This window comes from Pinus tabuliformis, chromosome 3_1, assembly GCF_031772625.1.
Source record: "Pinus tabuliformis cultivar Carrire ecotype Pingquan chromosome 3_1, CPIR1, whole genome shotgun sequence".
Taxonomy (NCBI): Eukaryota; Viridiplantae; Streptophyta; class Pinopsida; order Pinales; family Pinaceae; genus Pinus; species Pinus tabuliformis.
In genome coordinates, this window is record NC_142301.1 from 513,468,305 (window position 1) to 513,490,871 (window position 22,567).

General features: G+C 37.0%; 1 pseudogene; it reads left to right on the forward strand.

Annotated features, from left to right (window-relative positions):
- Positions 1-825: 825 nt before the first annotated feature.
- LOC149188065 (gibberellic acid methyltransferase 2-like) lies at positions 826-3,294 on the forward strand (annotated as a pseudogene).
- The last annotated feature ends 19,273 nt before the right edge of the window (positions 3,295-22,567 follow it).

Genomic DNA, 22,567 nt, shown 5'->3' on the forward strand with positions numbered 1-22,567 from the left:
ATTATGGAGATAAATCTAAATATTAAAATATTTCTTAAGTTTAAATCTAATAATTATTGATAATTAAATTAAAATTCTAAGTATTATTTTAAATAAAAATTCAAAATAGAAATAGTTATAAACATAATCTCAAAAAATTAAATAATATGAAATTTTTAAAGCTAAATCTAAATTGCAAATTTCAGAAATATTTTAAAATTGAATAAGAGCGCATAGTCTAACAATGCGGAGGAGTTGCCCGGAAAGTTATGGAAATTCCGATCATATTTAGAGAAAATCCAGCAAGGATTTTTGTAAATCCAAGTTATAGTTGTTAAACTTCAAAATTTGAGGTGTCTTAGACATTTTTGATTGTGCTGAATCCATTTCCACCATCAAAAACACGGTTCAAACAGTGGATCTACAAAAAATTTTGAAATTTTTTCACCTGGATTCCGGCCACTTTTGGCCATCCGGGCAATTCCTCCGCCTCGTTAAACAACTCCAAAAAAGAGTAAGTTAAAACAATTAAATTGACTTCGTTGTTATCCATTAAATATTCTGATTCAAAATCTACAATCAGCTCAATACCACCTTTCTCTATGGGGCCTCAGTTTTCAAGACCAACTCCACGCGCGCGTGATTATTTAGAGATTGATAGATATGGGCTCCTCTATTTATCTTAAAGCCCTCCTTTCAGTTCCACCATTCTATGGACTGCTTGTTATCTATTATAAATGGAGAGCCAGCCAATTCAGATGAAGGTGTAAAAATGGCAATGGATAACGGCACTCTGCATCATGTGAAAATCGTTCACAGTGGCATTAATCTGCAGGGATTTTTCACATGTACTCGGGCAATGGCGATGCATGTTACGCCGAAAACCCCGACAGACAGAGGAATGTCTTCCACGTATTGCAGCCTGTCTTTGAGGCAGCCCTTCAGAAGCTTGCATTTCCCAAGGAGGGTCCTCTCAGAATTGTAGATCTTGGGTGTGCAACCGGTACAAACACGTTTACGTTGATTTTGTTGTCAAAACACTCACAAAACTGTGTGGGAATGGCCATGGTGGGGGCTTAATGCCGGAGCTGCAGGCATATTTTTCTGATTTTCCTTCAATAACTTTAATGAGCTCTTCGGTCTGCTGGACCGAAGTGGCCATTCTCCGTATTTTGTTTCTGGTGTACCTGGATCCTTTTACAACGTTCTGTAAAAGAGATCGACCATTCATGTCTGTTTCTCTGTCATGGCCCTTCATTGGCTTTCACAGGTGACATCGCCATTATTGTTAAATCAAATTAATCTGATTTGAATTCATTAAATTTGATTTGAAACTCTGAAGTGTATATTAGTTGGTTTGAGTGAGATTTAGTCTGTCATTATTGTTAAATCAAATTAATCTGATATGAATTCATTAAATTTGATTTGAAACTCTGAAGTGTATATTAGTTTGGTTTGAGTGAGATTTAGTCTCTCCCGATTACAAATTTAAATTTTATGAGAAAAACATCCTAAGAGAATTCACCAACAATCTTAATGATAAGTATACCACATCTTCTACTTCGACCAGCTAACAACAAACTAAGATCAATCTCATGAGAAAAATATCCTAAAAACATCCACCCACAATCCTAATGGTAAGTATACCACATCCTCTACTTCGGCCAGCTACCAACAAACTAAGATCAATCTCATGAGAAAAATATCCTAAGAACATCCGCCCACAATCCTAATGATAAGCATACCACATCCTCTACTTCCGCCAACTAGCAACAAACTAATATCAACCTAGACCCAGGGGGGGTGAAATATTATTATTATTATTATTGCAGGTGCCTCAAGTTGTCGTGCAGAAAGGTTCACCCTTACACAACAAAGGAAGAGTATGGATCAACAGAGGCAGGAAGCATGTTGCAGAAGCTTATTCAAAGCAATCTGAAAAGGACCTTAACACTTTCTTCAACTGCAAAGCGTAGGAAATGGCACCAAGGGACGTGTTTTTCTTTGTGTATGATGGGCAGGCCCAACACTTGGCCTCCTGCACAAAAGGTATCTGTGGGAGGCGAATTATGTGGCTAGGACTTTGAAGATGCATGGAACAAGCTCGTCAAATAGGGAAATTCCAGACTCTATCTCTTAAATTCGTATCAAACCATCCTAGATATATATATATATATATATATATATATATATATATATATATATATATATATATATATATATAAGAGAACAACGTGGATATTACGAGAATTTTGAAGTCTAAAATGGGCTTCCTAAGGAAATTACAAAATAATAGTGGAAATAATAAAATAATATTAGTTTACATCATCAAATTTTAGAGGGAAAAAGGAAAAAAACTATTTTTTCAACTCGTATTTTCAACTTATCTCCCTATGGGTTTACTCAAATTTCGAACAGCGACACTCGTTGGATGCAAAATTTAATTCTTCATCCAAGGAGCACCCATGTTGCATACTTTCGATGAACACTGCTACACGAAAAATGAGAAATACATGAAAAAACATGATTGCAATAACGTTTTTCATGTATTTCTTATTTTTGGTGTAATAGGGTCTATCAAAAGTACGCTACATGTGTACTCCTTGCATGAAGAATCAAATTTTGCATCCAATGACTACTCCCGCTCGAAATTTGAGTAAAACATTAGGGAGATAAGTTAAAAATACGAGTTGAAAAAATAGTTTTATTATTTTATTATTTTTTAATATTTTTACTTCTTTACTCCAAAAATGGCGAATCATCCCCCATAGTTGACATCACCATCTTGAATCCTATTAGTTCTTATAAAGTTTATTTTGGTTGTACATTTTTCTTAGGAGACCCATTTTAGACTACAAAATTTCCCTAATGATAGTAAAATAGAATCTCTCTATATGTGTTCATTAGTGTGTGTTGTGGGTATTGTGAACTTGTGATGTCATGTGCAAGGAATAATTAGTTGGGATCTGAGAGATTTTTTCAACCTTCCATGGTACTTTCCGAATGCAGATGAGCCAAGATAGGCAGTGAAGAACTGTGACGCTTTTGATATTGAGAACCCTGCATGTCTGCGAGGGGGTGTCGAGCATGGGTGAGGAGGATTTTGAGGAGTATATCAGGGATCCAAAGATGTTTGGGTGTATGAAATCCAATGTGGTGAAGAGCTTTGTGGGCAGTTTGGTTGAAGCCCACATCGGCAAGGATTGTGCAAACATGTTTTTTCAAATATTTGCAAAGAAGGCTGCAACACTTCTCCATGAAAATCCACCTTGTAGGTTGGTCACCTGCATGGTCGCCTCACTTATTATAAGTTAGTGTGTTTTAACAGTTGTGAATGGGATAAATTTATGACACGGGTTGACCTATTTCATGTCAATTTGTTATGTAAAGTTCTAATAATATCACAAGGCCAAGTTCAATCTATAACAACTTCGGAGAAGGGAGAGCATGGATGCACTATAACATGCCAATATAACATGCCAACATACATGTACATGTGATGGAAACAATAACACAACAACAAATATTTCTTGGGCCATAGACACATTAAGCAATTTGGTTGTATATGTTTGACCATTAGATTTAAACAAGTATTAATCTAATTGTAGCCATATACAAACCAATCACATTAATAGACCTATGGCCTAGGAAATAAAGATCTATGCCAATATAAGAAAACAAAAACCAACTAAAAAGTGATTTCTTTTGAAAAAATCTGAATTCTATGCCAATATAAGAAAACAAAAACCAAAAAAAGTGATTTCTTTTGAAAAAATCTGAAGACGAATGTAGTATTTGTGTTTTCATCGTATGAAAATTTTGTTCAAATTTGAAATATATTTTCATGTAAAATTTAAGAGATTCAACTTGCAACGACGTTTAATGATATAGTGTTGTAATAAAAATTTTAATCTCATCCACTAATTTTGATTTATTTGTTGTTAATTAATTTCTTTGTTATTTTAGAGACATTTTATGGTCTAATACGAAAGAAAATTATTATATTACATTTAAAAATAAAAAAATATTTTTTACATTAACAAATTAAATATTAATAATAATTAAGAAAACAAATGTCTTTCTTTCCATCTTAATTTTAAATCAACATTATACAAAAATAAAGTAATTGAAAATAAAATATTAAAATTAAGAATAATTTACTGTGTTTTTCAATGTCCATGTTAAATAACGTAATTTTATGTCAACTTTATATTAAAAAATAAAGTAATTTATTATTATTTTTTTCTTTATTTATATTTTCACTTTCCTTTGTAAGGGAGATGTGTAATTTGTTTCAATTTTAATATGGATTTGAAATATAATATTTAAAGAATATTAACAACAAGAAAAGTTTCATGTGGGTGATAAATCAAGTATTTCAATATACACGTTGATTAAAAGATTTTAACATCAAATATATAGAAAAAGAGCAAAAGAGTTTTATTTCATTAACAAGTTTTTTATTTTATTTTTTTTATTTCAAGGTATCATGAGATTTGTAATTTCTTCAATGTTTAATATGGAGTATATATATATATATATCCTGGATTGGGTGATAATGGGCATTTAGGAGTGGCTTCAATGGATGTGCTCGCCACCTTCTAGGTCCTTCGATCATCTATGGATATGGGCCACTGCCTCCTTTCACATGCACGCACATGCAACAAATAGTTGGAGATGGGATGTGTTATTTATGTGGTATGCATGAGGATAATTTCATTTGAGGGTGATTAGAAAGGAGTCAAGGATCGGATCTCTACCTGTTGGTTCTATGTTGGGTCTGCTTCTGAGTGTTTAAACCTCGTTTATTGGTGGGAAGGTTATGTAATTGGAAATCTAAGCAGTGTAAATTATGGTGAGAGAAAAGGGGATAGAATTCAAATCTAGGCTCGAGTTCCTATGGGTTCATTGTAATTTTTCTCTGCTCGATTGTTAAGGGTGTCGCTCAACCAATTCTGGGGAGCGAATTCTCATGTGAAATATAAGTGTTCCTTGGATTTTATCTTTTGGGTTGTTGTTGTGGTTGGTTTGGATTATTGTAGTTCAAATTCTATGGTTTTCGATAACTCGTGGATATGGTTCATTGCTCAAGCCATTGAGTATAGTTTCAATTATGTTTTTTTGAGAGGTTTAGGGGTTAGGTATACACTTGAAACCATAAATGTTGGTCAAGTGTCTATGCTTTGTGGGGATTTTTTTATCCTTGAGTGACTAAATTTTGGGGCACGAAATTTGCGAGGTGGCCTCAACCTCAATGACATTACAAAGTTCTGGTAATAGGTTGTGTAGTTGGGGGTTCAATGGTTATTGGTGTCAAGGCTAACAAGGAGTTAATAACTCATTCTCTATCAATTTCAGGGTTGAGCCTTGAGTTGGGTTAAATTTCTTGGAGTTATTGTGATGACCTTGCTTGTTGTTTACTTGATTGTGTTGGTTTCAGGTCTAGTCTAGTCTTTTGTCCCTTTGTAGGTAAAGGATCTCATAGAAAGTGTTCGGAAAATTGCCCTCTTTCTGTAATGGCACTATGACAAAGGGGGAGGAGAAGGAGGGGAGGTGGTGGTTTTGCCTTACTAGGGAAATATGGTGCTCGTCATTTTGCCCACAAATCGGCTATCACCTTCTTCACCGCAATTCCGCGGAAACACGTAGAGAGATTCGCAAGCTTGAGACTAAAGTTGGCATTGAGAGAAAATAATTTTTAGATTCGGAATTGATGGAGGACATGTGAACTTGGGTTCCTAACCCTGGGCATCCCTAGGGAAGGAAGAGGAAATACCTCAATTTGGGAGCCATGCATTACAAATGAAGACCCTCCTTAACTTAGTACTGAGGGACAAACAAGGGTAGAAGTATAGCATCTTCACTTCTGTGGAAGATGTTAAGAGTATGTTAAGAAATTAGAGATTTTATCTTGATAGATTTGACTTTCATCTAACTCATATTGAAAGTTATGCACCATGTGATTCTGACTGGGGGGACTTGATGGATCTTCCTAGATCCAGTGCAAGGGCTTCGATAAATATTTCTTCGTCTGACAATGAAGAGAAGATGCAGTAGTAGGTAGGGAGGTAAGGTTTCTTTCTAGCATGTTGGTTTAGATGTGTGGAGGGTCTCTCTGCCTCTTTCCTGGTTAGTGGTTACTTTGGTTCGTTTGGATCATGCTCTAGCGTCTTTTGGTTCACATTTTCTAGATTAAGTTTTGTTATGTCTTTGTAGTTGGGTTTTAACTCATATCTATGTTTTGTTTTGGTTTTAAGGGAAGTAATGTCACTTTTAGCTTTAAATCCTAAAACTTTGATGGCTTATATGTATGCACGTGTTTTGGTATATATGAGAGACTTTAGTCTATTTTGTATTCAAATTGATGTTTATATCTAGCAATAATTGAAGATCTGGTGTGTAAGTCCCTGTAGCTCTGAGTCTCTTTTGTTTATGGTGTTTGGGGGTTTATGCCGAGGATCCATGAATCCTCTAATAGATATTTGGATATCTATGTAATCTCTTGAATTTCATATTTTTAGTAATATAAATGCATCAACTTACAAAAAAAAATTATATATATATAAACAGAAACATATGTAACGTTTTTAAAAATATCAATAACAAAAATAATTTAATGTATGTATATATATATATATATATATATATATAGAGAGAGAGAGAGAGAGAGAGAGAGAGAGAGAGAGAGCGCATAACATTTTAATATGAAAAATGTGAATTATAATAAAATATTTGAATGTCATCCTAAGTGGGTAGCTCAATTGTTGATCGAATTAATGTGAGTTCTGAGAAAAACTAAGAGATCCAAGGTTCAAATCTCACTAGTTGTGACTCATTTTATGGAGAGGAGGACAGATCGTAGCCCCCCAAAGGTTTGTTGGTAATTACGTGCCAGGCAGGTTGTTGGGTTCCTCTGGGATACAAAAAAATATATTTCAATGTCATATATATATATATATATATATATATATATATATATATATATATATATATATATATATATCTAGTAAACCTTTTTTTAGTGTTTTTCTCAAAACCAACATAGATCTATCAAATCTATCTAGTCACAAACTCTTCCTCAAGTTTTGCACACAAAAAGACCTTTGCTTGTTGAAAGATTTGATCCCCTCAACTCTGGAGTTAAAATGAATTTTTCTGGGTTTTATGAAAACACTTTGTGGGCAGTTTGGTTGAAGCTCACATCGGAGGATTGTGCAAACATGTTTTTTCAGATATTTGTAGAGAAGGCTTGATCGCTTCTCCATAAAAATCCACCTTGTAGGTTTGTCATCTACACTATCACCTCCCTTATTAGTGGTTAGTGTGTTTTAAAAGTTGTGAACGAGATAAATTTATGACACATGTTAATCCTTTTCATGTCAGTTTGTTGTGTAAAGTTCTAATATCACAAGGCCAAGTTCAATATATTTTAACTTCATAGTAGGGAGAGCATGGATACGTGATAACATGCTAGTTCCTCTGTACATGTGACGACAATAATAGCACAGGCTATAGTGATCAAGAAAATGTAAGAAAACAACAACCAACTAAGAAGTGACTTCCTTTGTAAATTTGCGTTTTCGTCGTAGGAAAATTTTGTTCAAATTTGAAACTTATTTTCATGTAAAATTTAACAAATTCAACTTGCAACGACATTTAATGATACAATGTTGTACTGAAAATTTTAACCTTATTCACTAATTTTGATTTATTTGTTTTAAAAAATTATATTTTATTTTTCTTAATTAATTTTGTATTATCCTAGAGGTATTTTATAGTCCATTATGAAAGAAAATTTGTTACATTACATTATTTTTACAATAACAAATTAAAAAAAAAAAGTAATAACAAAAAACACAATGTTTGCCATAAATAAAATTCTTAGGTTTCCACCTTAATTTTAAATCAACATTACGTAAAGTTAAAGTAATTAAAAGTAAACTATTAAAATTAAAAATAATTTACTATGTTTTTCAATGTCCAACATAATCTTATGTCAATTCTATATCTACAAAAATAAAGTAATTTATTGATATTATTTTTTTTAATTTATATTTTCACTTTCCTTTGTAAAGTAGATGTGTAATTTGTTCCATTTTTAATGTGGATTTGAAATAAAATATTTAAAGAATATTAATAACAAGAAAATTTTATTGTGGGTGATAAATCAAGTATTTCAATATACATGTTTATTAAAAGATTTTCAAATATATAGAAAAAGAGCAAAGTTGTTTTATTTCATTAATAAGTTCTTTTTATTTTAAGGTATCATGAGATTTGTAATTTCTTTAATGTTTAAAATGGAGTATATATATATATATATATATATATATTCCCCAATGGGGTAATAATGGGCATTTAGGAGTGGCCTTGATGGATGTGTCTGCCACCTTCTAGGTCCTTTGAGCATTTATGGAGATGGGAAACCCCCTCCTTTAAAATGCATGCACATGCAACAAATTTTTGTATGGAGATGGGATGTGTTATTTGTTGCATGTGCATGCATTTTAAAGGAGGTAGTTGCCCATCTCCATAAATGCTCAAAGGACCTAGTAGGTGGCAGACACATCCAATGAGGTCACTCCTAAATGGCCATTATATATATATATATATATATATATATATATATATATTGAAGGTCTTCCCCATAGGTAGAAAAATGTGTCATAGCAATTAACCTTAACCGATCTGCAACTTTACCTTGTCAATCTGAATAACAGTCATACAAACATTGGAAACTTCTTATGAATGTACCTTACTCTATGTTTTCATTCCTATCAAACATCAAGAAATATTGTAACTTATTATTAACAATAGGACTTTCTATGTAAGATTCTTCCATCCATTCATAGATTCAATCATGGAATTGAAAACAATCCTCTTGAAAACCCTAAAATCCTTGAAAAAATGAATTTTCAATTAATGGAATGGAATCAAGGGGAGAATCTTGTAAGGGAAATTGAATGTGATCATGTTCAGAAAGCTTCTCAAGATCATGAAGGCCTAACATAACCATTAGCAACAATTGAAGTGCTTTAACTACTTTACAAGTATCTCAAAAATGAAATGATGAATCATAGTAATTCATGACCTTGATGGGATTAACAAATGTAAAACAATTATCATCATATACACTCATGGGAAAATGATGAATTGAAAGCCAAGTGTTAAGTCCAATGTTATGATTAGATGGGTCGATTAATACATAAGATTCTCCATTATTTGAACACAAAGATAGATCTATTTGAGCAGCATCACAAATGATTTGAATACTATAATCACTTTCCTTACACGTTGAATACAAAACAGCAACACCTTGTATTTGACTACAGTCTAAACTAGCATCATGGAAATCAGACGAATTAAGAATGAATGCTAGCAAAACAGGAAACCAATCAAGATACCACAAATCAACATGTAATGAATCAAATTCAACCTTCACATCAACTAGGGACATTAAACTGTCAAGATGAGGAATTTGATTGACCAAATAACTCAAAAATTCACTAACACTCAAGAGGAGAGCTTGTGCCAGAAGGAAAATTATTACCATTAGAATATTCATGAGAATGACCGGGAAATTATTATTCTTGGGAGAATTTGAGAGATGTGAATCCTTTGACTAATGATAATCTCTGTTAAGATAATCAAAATGATCAAATTCATAAGAAGTTTCCAATGTTTCACATTCATAAGGTACATTCATACATTCCAATCCTAAGTTCAATGCAAGAGGTTTACGTGAAGATGCATCAACAGAGTCCTCTATCTTATCAGAAGCCCAATCTTGAAACTCATAAAAATTGTCTTGGAAAAATCCAAAATTTATCAAGAATGAGTTTTCATCCAATGAAACAATCTAGAGAAAATAATTTTGCGAGAAAATCCAAGTTTGACATACTTTAGGGATCTCATCAGGATTGTGAGAAATTGACTTAACCATCAACAGGAGTTGAAGTGCCTCGATTCCCTAATAAGTCCCGGGACTTTAGAATGTTGGATAATTACATTTTGAGAATTGAGTCAGATTATGCATTGCATGTGGACATTTGCTATCGGTTAAGTCAACAAGAACACTATTATCGAGATGGAAACCATCTACATCCCCTGTTTGATCAATTTTTTCAACTTCAACAAAGAAGTTACTCAAGTCATAAGATTATTTTAATTGAAAATCTAGAGATGTATAAATGAGAGAAATATCATGAGAAACTTGATTTGAAGAGTTTTCCTCATGCAAAATACGAGATTGCAAGGAATAAAATAGACGCTTAATGATTTAATTGTTCTCTTATTCATCACGGATGACCTCACTGCCTTGTGTCAATTCAAGGTTATGCTCATTGGATTATATATTTGAGGAGCATGTCATGTCTTTATCATGAGTTGATTCATTACAAATGATTGGACACAAGGGATAGTCGGCTGAAGGAGAAGTAATCATGAGGGAATCTTCATGAGAGATCAAAAGATCTGTCTATGTACTTAGGAAATCATCACCACATACATTAGTGGAATCATTGTTGTCAATATGGTGGTTTCATAAGGCTTTGCGTTGATTAACAACTTCGATTTCATTTGATTGAATTCTGATATCACTAAATTCTAAATCATCCAGGAATGAAGGAGTATCATCTTGACATATAGGAATTTGAAAAAGAGAAGAGAGATCAAAAGTATCTTCACCTTTCTGCTTCTCTACCTATGGAATGTGACCATCTTGTACTTGATCAACATTTAGACCAGTAAATCGAGAATTAAGAATATCTTAAGTACTAGTTGGTGGTGTGGATTGATTAAGAGGATCAAGGCACAAAGGGTCATGAAATGTAGATGATACAAGATGTCGGATATCCATTGATGAAACATCACTTTTAATGATATCAAATTCAAGGTATCGTTTATGTACATTTATGTGATCTAAGAAAATCAAGGGACCATTCTTCACCCTAGGTTTCTTGTGCATAGAATATCGACCAAGAATATAAAATGAGGATGGGATGAATGGATCATCAATCTAAGTTTTAGATTTCACAACTTCAACAATAGTACCAAAGAAAACCTTGTTAGACAATGAAAGGGGACAAAAGGAACAATAGGTTCCTCCTCCGATCTTAGAGGTGTCTCATGATTAATACAAGTTGGGAGGGCACTATTAATCAAGGATTTAGATTCAAATTGTTTCAAAGAGTTTTGAACCAAGTGTTGAAACGTTTCTTTGAATTAATCCCAATCCATATCTTCTTCAGGAAACTCATAACACAAGTATATAAATCTATTAGAAAAATCCTCATTTGATTCATCGGATCTCTTTCTAAGTTGATTAATCCTTTTATAAACATCTCTATAATCATACCTGCCAAAGGCATGATGAATCTCCTTCAAGAGTTTTTCAAACAAATGAATGGAACCAAATGGTAAGGTATGACACCAAAGCTTAACTCAACCTTCAAGTGTGAGGGTGAATAATTTACAAGCAACATCTTCACAATTCATTTCATGAAAATCACAAAACTCGAGAAAGTGAGGTGTATGCTTGGCTATAAATATTTCACCCTCGCCACTGAACTTCAAATATGACAAGTCATAAATTAGTTTTGTCGAGAGTGAAAGTTTAAGATTGGATCTATTAGAAAAACACCCTGGGAGTATGATTTGGGAATGAGACATTTAAAATAGACTCAACTGGGCCAAATTGTCATCTGGCCCTCCCAAACATAAAGGAGGCAGTTGCCCATCTCCATAAATGCTCAAAGGACCTAGAAGGTGGCAGACACATCCATCGAGGTCACTCCTAAATGGCCATTATATATATATATATATATATATATATATATATATATATATATATATATATATATATATATATATATATATATATATATATATATATTGAAGGTCTTGCTTATAGGTAGAAAAATGTGTCATAGCAATTAACCTTAACCAATCTACAACTTTACCTTATCAATCTGAATAACAGTCATAAAAACATTGGAAACTTCTTGTGAATGTACCTTACTCTATGTTTTCATTCCTATCAAACATCAAGAAATATTGTAATTTATTATTAACAATAGGACTTTCTATGTAAGATTCTTCTATCCATTCATAGATTCAATCATGGAATTGAAAAAAAATCCTCTTGAAAACCCTAAAATCCTTGAAAAAATGAATTTTCAATTAATGGCATGGAATCAAGGGGAGAATCTTGTAAGGGAAATCGAATTTGATCATGTTCAGAAAGCTTTTCAAGATCACAAAGGCCTAACATAACAATCAGCAACAACTGAAGTGCTTTAACTACTTTACAAGTATCTCAAAAATGAAATGATGAATCATAGTAATTCACGACCTTGATGGGATTAACCAATGTAAAACAATTATCACCATATACACTCATGGGAAAATTATGAATTGAAAGCCAAGTGTTAAGTCCAATGTTTTTTTTTCTCTGTAAAAGTAACTACTATATTAAAGCAGGAAAAGTATTTACATAATTTACATCAATAGAGGGGGACAAGGCCACCCTCAAACCGAAACAGCTGGGATAGTCTACCAGACTTTTTGAAACAGCATTACAAAAATTGAAACAGCTGGGACAGACTGACCGACCTTTGAGACTGCTTTACAAAATTATCCAGATTTGCCTCTTGGACAGTATTATAGTTCACTAAAACCGACTCTATCACCTTGCGGACTCGAACTTTTACTAAGCTGCCACTATAGGGCCGAGAACTGGAACTGAGCAAAGACAAGAGCAACTTGGACAAGAGCAAAAACAAAAAACGGAAACCTGGAGAAATTTCTTCGAACAATTCAGGAAGGATGACTGGGCGTAGTGGGCGGATGGCTTTGCATCGGGCTGGGCGTGTCGAGACAAATAACGGACTCCTCGTCCTCCTGAAGATGCCCCTCCCAGTCTTGAAGATCAGAAACCGGTTCCACATTCCCAATTTGGAAACAGTTAGTTGATGGCTGAATCTCTTGCATTGAATCATCACAAATTGAGTTCACCTGGTGCGGGGCCTGCTGCTGTTGTTCAACATGAACCATGGGAACCTGCGGACGAGGCAACCTGTGCACTCTTCCATGCATATCCCCCAAAAGGATTTCATTGCTTTGAAGACTGTCGAGCGCAGGGGAGGACCAAGAGGGGTCGATAGGCGGCGCCTCTGAAAGATACACCGTAAAATTCACCATGACATCTGAATGCAGGATCCCTCTGGGTATGCGGAGACGAAAAGACTGATATGAATCCCTCATTAACAGAAATTCATCCTCTGTACTGGAAGAGGAAGGGGAAATGGCCGCCATAGGTGCAACCCCTAAACGCCCACCACGGCAAGGCACACCCCGACGACGCATCACAGATTCCAACCTTGACGCCTTGAGATGCCGCTCAATTTGCTGGGGATAATGTTGCAGAGCAGGAGTTTGCCCTTTGCCTACTGCAAACAACATTCCTCTGCATACATTCTGTGCTCTGTTGGTATTTAACCAAATCTTCGCCCACACTAGATTTAACTCCATTGCATCAGAATTCCTCGAGACCGGAGCTCTCTTGCTTGACATCAATGCGACCTCTACCTGGCCCTGTCCTCCCTCAGTTTCATGTGCCTGGAGCATTGAATGTGTTTTAATCGCCATCGCAGTCTCGTACCTACTCTCTGCCTTGGCTTTGAGATAGGTATAGAGGCGCGGGAGAACTTTAATGGCCACCTGCCATTCATGCACGGTGTACACCCGCATCCGGGGAAGTGTTAAGTCCAATGTTATGATTAGATGGGTCGATTAATATATCAGATTCTCCATTATTTGAACACAAAGATAGATCAATTTGAGCAGCTTCACAAATGCTTTGAATACTATAATCACTTTCCCTACACGTTGAATACAAAAATGCAACACCTTGTATCTGACTACAGTCTAAACTAGCATCATGGAAATCAGACGAATTAAGAATGAATGCTAGTATAACAAATACAGGAAACCAATCAGGATACCACAAATCAACATGTAATGAATTAGATTCAACCTTCACATCAACTAGGGACATTAAACTGTCAAGATGAGGAATTTGATTGACCAAATAACTCAAACATTCACTAACACTCAAGAGGAGATCTTGTGCCAAAAGGAAAATGATTACCATTAGAATATTCATGAGAATGACCGAGAATTTATTATTCTTGGGAGCATTTGAGAGATGTGAATCCTTTAACTAATGATAATCTTTGTTAAGATAATTAAAATGATCAAATTTATATTTTTTTGCATCCACCAAAGATATACATTCCAATCCTGAGTTTAATGGAAGAGGTTTACGTGAAGATGCATCGACAGAGTCTTCTATCTTATCAGAAGCCCAATCTTGAAAATCGTAAAAATTTTCTCGGAAAAATCCAAAATTTATCAAGAATGAGTTTTCATCCAATGAAACAATACAGAGAAAAGATTTTTTCGAGAAAATCCAAGTTTGACATAGTGTAGGGATCTCATCAGGATTGAGAGAAACTGGCATAACCATCAACAGGAGTTGAAGTGCCTCGACTCCCTGACAAGTCCTGAGACTTTAGAATGTTGGATAATTACATTTTGAGAATTGAGTCAGATTATGCATTGCACGTGGACATTTGCTATTGGTTAAGTCAACAAGAACACTATTATCGAGATGGAAACCATCTACATCACCTGTTTGATCAATTTTTTCAACTTCAACAAACAAGTTACTCAAGTCATAAGATTATTTTAATTGAAAATCTAGAGATGTATAAATCAGAGAAATATCATGAGAAACCTGATTTGAAGAGTTTTCCTCATGAAAAATACGAGATTGCAAGGAATAAAATAGATGCTTAATGATTTAATTGTTCTCTTATTCATCACGGATGACCTCACTGCCTTGTGTTAATTAAAGATTCTGCTCATCGGATTGTATATTTGAAGAGCATGTCATGTCTTTATCATGAGTTGATTCATTACAAATGATTGGACACAAGGGATAGGCAGCTGAAGGAGAAGTAATCATGAGGGAATCTTCATGAGAGATCAAAATATTGGTCTATGTACTTAGGAAATCATCACCACATACATTAGTGGAATCATTGTTGTCAAGATGGTGGTTTCATAAGGCTTCACGTTGATTAACAACTTCGATTTCATTTGATTGAATTACGATATCACTAAATTCTAAATTATCCAGGAATGGAGTATCATCTTAACATAGAGGAATCTGAAAAAGAGAAGAGAGATCAAAAGTATCTTCACCTTTCTGCTCCTCTACCAATGGAATGTGACCATATTGTACTTGATCAACATTTAGACCAGCAAATTGAGAATTAAGAATATCTTAAGTACTAGTTGGTGGTGTGGATTGATTAAGAGGATCAAGGCACAAAGGGTCATGAAATGTAGATGATACAAGATGTCAGATATTCGTTGGTGAAACATCATTGTTAATGATATCAAATTCAAGGTATCGTTCATGTACATTTATGTGATCTAATAAAATCAAGGGACCATTCTTCACCCTAGGTTTCTTGTGCATAGAATATCAACCAAGAATATAAAATGAGGATGGGATGAATGGATCATCAATCTAAGTTTTAGATTTCACGACTTCAACAATAGTACCAAAGAAAACCTTGTTAGACAATGAAAGGGGACAAAAGGAACAATAGGTTCCTCCTCTAATCTTGGAGGTGTCTCATGATTAACACAAGTTGGGAGGGCACTATTAATCAAGGATTTAGATTCAAATTGTTCAAAGAGATTTGAACCAAGTGCTGAAACATTTCTTTGAATTAATCCCAATCCATATCTTCTTCAGGAAACTCATAACACAAGTATATAAATCTATTAGAAAAATCCTTGATTGATTCATCGGATCTCTTTATAAGTTGATTAATCCTTTTATAAACATCTCTATAATCATACCTGCCAAAGGCTTGATGAATCTCCTTCAAGAGTTTTTCAAATGAATGAATGGAACCAAATGGTAAGGTATGACACCAAAGCTTAACTCGACCTTCAAGTGTGAGGGTGAATAATTTACAAGCAACATCTTCACAATTCATTTCATGAAAATCACAAAACTCGAGAAAGTGAGGTGTATGCCCGGCTATAAATATTTCATCCTCGCCATTGAACTTCAAATATGACAAGTCATAAATTAGTTTTATCGAGAGTGAAAGTTTAAGATTGGATATATTAGAAAAACACCCTAGGAGTATGATTTGGGAATGAGACATTTAAAATAGACTCAACTGGTCCAAATTGTCAACTGGGCCAAATTGTCATGGGAACGCAACAAATTACAGAGATAACCATAAACACAGAGATGCAATGGAAATAATACTTCATTTCATTAATGTAAAATACTGAAATATGCTTACAAACAGAAATGGAAATAAGCTAGCTAGGGCAATGGTAGCTCATCTCTGAGAAGAGATGTGGTGGCTACATGCCTCTGAACTACGTTGCAATGAGGCTCGAAGGCCTATTTATTGTTGAGGAACAATGGAAAATCCTAAACATCCAAAAACTTAACCCTAAAAGATGAAACGCCAAACTGTGGGCCCCGTTTGGGTAAATTGGTACATCAACTTCCCGGGGTCGTAACTTTGGCATAGGATCTTCGTTTGATGCACACAATATCTCATTAGAAAAATCTATTTGAGAACTACGACTTTGGGAAGAGAAACATTGGAACATGGACCCATGTTGCTCCCAGTTTTTCCCAAAAAACATCGTTTAGGGCCTTAAAATGGCTCCGGAAGTTCAGGACCCGAAAAACTGCTAAAAATAGTAAATTGTGCTACAATTAAGGAAACTGAAAAGCTGAAAGAAACAATGGTGGGGGTCCAAGTGGACTTGGCGGGTGGCCAAAGATATCCACCTAGATCATTCCTCCCCCTCAGGAAGCAATGGTCCCCATTGAGTTGAGTTCCTCCATGAGATGAGGAAACTTCTGCTGAACTTGGTCCCTAATGAACCACTTGCCCTGGTGAAGGATTTGGCCTACTTTGACAACTTGATACAGTTGGATATTCTGTTGGACAGTGTTCTTGATCTATGTGTCCATGATCCGATCAGTTGCAGCTTGTTCCATGCAATCTGAATTTAACTCTGTGGGTGTGTGCTGTTTTGCAATGTCAGATGTGTCTAGTAATGGTGGAAAGTATGGCCGAAGGTGGTCCACATTGAACACTGGGTGCAAGCCAAGGAATGGGGAAATGCTGAGCTCAAATGCACTGTCTCCCACAGCCTTGGTAATGGTGTAAGGACCATATCAGAGTGGTTTGAGTTTCCGATAGGCTTCGGTAAGGCGTTCCTTTTGCAAATGCAACTAGACTTTGTCACCCACCTAAAACTTGTGTGGCACCCGATGTTGATCATGTCGCTGCTTGTACTTGGCATTTGATATCTCCAAAATGTCATGGATTTGCTGGCGAATATGTTGGATGTGCTCAATGAAGTTGTTTGCCTTATCTGTTTCGGACTGGACATGAGCCGAATCTGTGTGAGTAGTTGCAAATGGCTTGGCCACATCAATGGGACATAGTGGCTGGAATCCCAAGCCCACTTGAAAAGGGCTGTGGCTAGTTGAGCTGTGGAGAGCTTGGTTGTAGATGTGTTGAACCAAGGGGAGGCTCTCGGCCCATTTGCATGGATGCTTTGAGTTGTACATGCGCAGAATGTGTATGATCATCCTGTTGACAACCTCTGTCTGGCCATCAGTTTAAGGATGGAAGGTTGTGGACTTAGTGAGTTTGGTGTCCAACATCGACCAGAGACTGGACCAAAATGTATTGAGGAACCTGTTGTCCCGATCTGAGATGATAGACTGTGGGATCCCAAAGTGTACCCACACTCATTCAAAGAAGAGTTTAGCAGTGGCTTCTGCTATGATATTATTCTTGCAGGCCGCCATAATGGCCATCTTCGAGAACCTGTCGATGACCACAAAAACACAGTCGTTTCCATGCTTAGTGGAAGGAAGGCCTGACATGTAATCCATGGAGATGGATTCCCAAGGTCGATTAGGGGTAGGCAGCGGGGTATAGAGGCCTTGCTTCTTGATGGTCGATTTTCCAATGGTGCAAGCAGTGCATGATCTGATGTACTTCCCGACATCCTGTCAAAGATTCAGCCAATAGAAATACTTCTGCAGTACTGCCACCGTTTTCTCGACCCCGAAATGTCCAACAGCCCGATTGTAGTGTGCTTCCCAAATCATCTTGTCATGCTCGCTTGAAGGAACACAAAGGTGACCTAGGTGGCACAACAGGGCATCCTGGAGGTGAAAATCTAGAACATGCTGACCCTCTAAGAGTCTCTGGTATGTGTGGCCGAATTCTGGGTTGCTTTTGTAGAGAAGTGACCAATCAGAAGTCTCGTGCCCACAAGAGTTGAGAACGGTGGTTAACACCATGATCGGTGGTCAATTGAGGCAATCTGCAACATTATTGGTGTTTCCCTTCTTATACTTGATATTAAAATGGAACTGTTGCAGGTATGTGGACCACTTCTAATGGCGATCATTCTGCAATTTCCCTTGGGTCTGTATGAACTGCAGGGGTTGGTGGTCTATGTGGATGACTATTTCCTTCCCCAAAATGTAATGCTTCCATTATCGGCAGGCCTGCACAATGGAATACATCTCTTTGTCATAAGTGGGATACTTCTAGACTGTGTCTGAAAGTGTCTCACTGTGATATGCCACTGGATGCCCGTGTTGAGTAAGGACTGCCTTAATAGCATAGTCAGAGGCATCTGTCTCGACCTCAAATGGTTGTTGCAAGTCTGGTAATGCGAGCACTGGTGTCGAGCAAAGGTGATCTTTCAACTCTGTGAATGCCTTCTATTGAGATTCAAACCAAAAGAATTTTTCTTTCGCTCCTCCCTTGGTGACTTGACTCAAGGGCCAAGTGATATGAGAAAATCCCAACACAAACCTGCAGTAGAAGTTGGCAAGACCTAGAAAGATGTGAAGCTATGTCAAAGTGGTTGGATATGGCCAATCCCAAATGACTTGGATCTTGGCTAGATCCACATGAACCCCCTGTTAATTAATAATGTATCCCAGATACTAAACTTGGGTCATGCCAAAAGTGCGTTTCTCCATATTGGCGCAATACTTGTGTTGCCGCAGTGTTTGGAGAACCTGTCGGATGTGGTGGAGGTGCTCTTCCCAACTCTGGCTGAAGATCAGGATGTCATCCAAGTATACCACTACAAATGAGTTGGTGAATGGCTGCAAGATGTCATCCATTAGCCTCATGAAGGTTGCAGGAGCATTCGTCAATCCGAAAGGCATAACCAACCATTCGAAAAGGCCCTACTTGGCTTTGAAGGAAATCTTCCACACATCAGGGTTCGATTGGTACCTGATGATATCTTAACTTCAAATCAATCTTGCTGAAATATTTTGCCCCCTTCAGTTGGTCCAGGAGGTCATCAATCCGTGGGATCAGGTACCTATTACGGAAAGTGATCTTGTTCAGCGCCCGATAGTCAATACAGAGTCTCCAAGTCCCATCCTTCTTCTGTACCAACATGATCAGGCTCCCACAGGGCGATGAACTTGGATGGATGTGACCTTTCTGCAGTAGCTCCTGAATCTGCCTCTTGATTTCATCATTCTCCAGAACGGAGCGCTGATAGATTGGTCCATTGGGCAGCGATGCACCTAGGGTCAAATTGATGGAGTGCTTGACCTGACAATGTAGAGGAACCCCTGCGGGGGAGGTGAAAATGTCCTCGCACTCCTCCAAGACCTTGTCCATCTGTAGTTGTTGTGCAAAGGGGCCCTGTCTGGAGGTTGTGGCCACCGTCTTCTTCTTTCCTTGAGGGCATATCATCAGGAAAACAAATTTCCTGGTTTTGGAAATGAGCTTACTACATTGTTTTGCAGTCCCCAAAGAGATGGCAGTGGGCGGTGCTACCTCCGGTATTCTATACAACTTATTTCCCAAAGTAACAATAACAACATGGGGCCTTGATTCATACACAGCATGTCGCTTCCATAAGTATGGTTGTCTTAATAATAGATCACAAACTTCAAGGGGAGCAATGTCACACAATACCTCATCCGTGAAGTGCTTGATGTTGTATCAAAGGCGACACTGTTGTCTCATGCGAAGATCCCATCCTTGGTGAAGCCACCCGATGGTGTAAGGTTGTGGATGTGTTGTGGTCGGTAAGCCCAGTCGCTTCACGACCTCTGCTGAAATGAGGTTCTTTTGGCTCCTGTTGTTGATAATGAAATGTAATGGGGAGCCCTTTACCCACATCTAGGAGTGGAAGAGACGCTCCTCCTCCTCTAGATCTTCGGTTCCTCCTTCTGGATCTTCGTGGTGGCAACGGTGGCATTGGGCTCCGCATCGATAATCTGCTTCCCTTTTTCATTCCCCTTGTGGGGTTCTGACTCAGCGTCGGAACATGCATCTTATTCTGAAACCTTTAGCTTGGCCACTAGTGACTTCTTGGCCTAACACTCACTTATGTTATGAGTGGAGCTCTTATGGAACTCACACCACTTTCCTGTGTCCTTTTTCAGCTTCGCGGTGTTGTTCTTTGCTTGCAGCTTTGGCGGGTTGTCTTGGGCTGCCCCGCCTTGGCTTTGTCCTTTGTTCTGCGGTTTGGGGGCACCTTTCCCTTGCTTCGGATTCACAAATCCAAAGTCTCGCTTCTTCTGTTTAAACTTTTTCTTGACCTTGACGGCATATCGGTATGTCGTGCCAAGCGAGGAGATGTTCAGGAATTCTATTTCTTCCTGGATGTACTTGTGCAGGCAACCGCGGTATTTGAGTATCAAATGCTACTCTGAATCCTTGATACCCAACTTTGTGCGAAGGGTATGGAAAATATTGGTAAACTCTGGCACGTCTTGGTCCCTTCCCTGCCGCAGCGTGGTCCACTTTATGTATTGATCCTCATAGCTTTTGATAGGGTAGTACTACTCCTTGATGGCATCTCGGAATGAATTCCAAGTGGGTGCGGCTGAAAATAGTGAGCCTGTACTTTCATCCTTCTGCTCGCAGTAGGTTTCCCACCAATCCTTGACGTGGGGGGCTACTTTGAGAAGAGTGAAAATAATCTTTTCCCGATTGGAAAAATCATGAACAGAAAAATAACCCTCTAGTAGATTTAACCATTTATCGACGACATCTGCATCTATCTGACCCTCGAATATGGGGATTTCAAAATTAACTTGTACCTTAAATGGTGTGGCATTTCCAGAGTAGCTGTTGGAAGCCGATGCGTCGCCCCTGGGTAGCCGCTGAAGGATCTTGGAAAAGTTGTCTATCATCGCATTCCTTTGTCGCTCGAGGGCTTCTTTGAGCAAGATTTTGATAGGATCTCCTGCCCCCTCATCTTTTTTTTCATCTGCCATGGGAGGTCATCGGGATTTGCGAGGCTGGTCTTGCAAAGGTTGGACCAGTTCAAGCCCTAACTTCTTATATCTCAACCTCGTTGGGGACATGCAAAGAAAAATAGAGAAAAAGCAAACCGCTCTGATACCACTGAAATATGCTTACAAACAGAAATGGAAATAAGCCAGCTAGGGCGATGGTAGCGTATCTCTGAGAAGAGATGTGGTGGCTACATGCCTCTGAACTGTATTACAATGAGGCTCGAAGGCCTATTTATTGTTGAGAAATAATGGAAAACCCTAAACATCCAAAAACTTAACCCTAGAAGATGAAACGCCAAACTGTGGGCCCTGTTTGGGTAAATTGGTACATCAACTTCCCGGGGTCATAACTTTGGAATACGATCTCTGTTTGACGCGCACAATATCTCATTAGAAAGATCTATCCTAGAACTACGACTTTGGGAAGAGAAACATCGGTCCTTGGACCCATGTTGCTCCCAGTTTTCCCAAAAAACGTCGTTTAGGGCCTCAAAACGACTCTAGAAGTTCAGGACCTGAAAACCTACTAAAAATAGTAAATTGTGCTACAATTAAGTAAACTGAAAAGCTGAAAGAAACAATGGCGGGGGTCCAAGTGGACTTGGTGGGTGGCCACCAATATCCACCTGGATCACTTCTAGGACTAGTATTTCTCTCCCACTAATACTTCTAGTTTTCATATTTCCTTCTTCCACGTAATCTATCTTCCTGTCTTTTTCCCATCTCAAGACATTTCTCTCCCAGCCTTATAAATCTTGGTGGTAGGGTATTTTTTGAAATATGAAGGATTACTTTTCTTTAATGTGACTTTTATCTCTTCAAAATTGTCCTTCCTTGGACTACAGTTTCATAACTGCTTCTTGATAGTTGGGAGCCTAACTACTTGCATGGTGGATCTTATTATATTTACAAATAAACAAATAAGTGAAACAATATTTTATTCATAATAATATATTAACATTTAAATCTATAATCCAACTTTAGTCTTGGCCCCACATCCAATACTTCCATAATATTTAGAAGTGGATATAAATAATAATGTTTTCAAAAATCAATTGCACCAGGGGTATCACATCTTCCCCCCTTGAATTAAACATCGTCCTAAGTATTTCTTCTTCCTTTATCAGTTTTGAAATGTGAATGAAATGTTTCTTGCATTTTTCTTTCATT